This window comes from Triticum urartu, chromosome 3 (genome assembly GCF_003073215.2).
Source record: "Triticum urartu cultivar G1812 chromosome 3, Tu2.1, whole genome shotgun sequence".
NCBI classification, from domain to species: Eukaryota; Viridiplantae; Streptophyta; class Magnoliopsida; order Poales; family Poaceae; genus Triticum; species Triticum urartu.
This window is the reverse complement of record NC_053024.1, coordinates 547956435-547957857: the sequence shown is the minus strand read 5'-3', so window position 1 is coordinate 547957857 and position 1423 is coordinate 547956435.

The following is a 1423-nucleotide window of genomic DNA, read 5'->3' as shown; positions in this document are numbered from 1 at the left end:
GTTGGGAACGGGCCTGTGTCTTGTCGTACAATATCGTATGGGGCAAATATTGTACGTAAGGCAGTTTTGAAATCCAAATGTCCGTTATACTTCCGTTACATACACCAATTGTTTATGGACTCTCTTAGCTGACGAACATTCACCGGGAGGATGACATTTACAATGATTTCCATGGCAATTTTAGTTATTGACGGGTGGCAATTTTTTAAAACTAGCATGGCAATTCCTTATTAGATAAGGCATCTAAAAGAAAACTGTAGATCAAACATTTGCGAGGGCGTTGGCTAGGAGTTTCTTTTGAGCGAATGCTCGCCAGTTAGCATTATCGTTGTTTACTGATTGTTTTTGAGATAGCTAACCACTCATTCCAAGTGGTTGTTTACTAATTATTTGATCTGGTGTATCATACAAAAAACGTACGGGAGATATTCATAGCACGACTCTTCTTCTTGTTGTTTTTTTGCATCGTAACATGATTCAAAGTTTGACAAGCAATATGTGATTAAATCGTTGCAATATTTTTCCCGAGGTGTGATAAAAAGATGTGCAGAAAAAAGTCACATTTTTGGCATGACACTCAACACAAAGCTATATAGGCAATGAATCGTAATATTTACAACATAGAAAATCAAATCGCGGAATAAAAAAGCATTGCACGCAACAACACAAAAACACATTCGCATCATGACTCAAAATATTTATCGGACGCCTAGAATCATAGCAATATAGCACTTGTGTGTATGCAACAAATTATATACGAGCTCGCCACAGATCGAAAGAGCCCACGACATCTCGGTAGAAAAATCATTGGATGAGTATGAGTATGCCAATCGCTAAAAATCTCTGTATATCGCTACACTATTACATTGATCATCACGACCGGCACAACTTCATCATGACAACAGAAAACAATGGTGTGGTGTTGGTTTGCCTTTAAACTCTCACGTGGATATCACCTACATGGTTACATATCATGTACACCTCGGTTCTCATGAATATATGCCCCTAGAGTTCATCCTAGCGATGACACTCCTCGTGGAATTCCATCGGCACACGCTACCAACGAGTGTCTCATCTAGTCTCCCTAGATTTCAACTTGCTCTTCATCGACTCGATCTACTCGGTCGTCTCTACCACTTTCTTTATGGACAGGCGGCTCTTGGGTTCATCTGGCATACACTTGGGAGTGAATTGAGTTGCATGGAAGGTCCCTCAAGCATGGTAGTGCCCCTCAAGCCGGTTGTCCATCAGCTGACTGAGCCTCCTCTAGTAAGATGAGAGTGGCTTTGCCTAGTTAACCAAGTTACCCTTCTCCCTAGTGTGGCTCGGGTCCAACACACTTAGGCCACAGAGCATCTTGAGCAGCACACCGTCGGAGCCATACACGTCACTCTTCACATATAGGTGGCCTCGAATGAAAGAT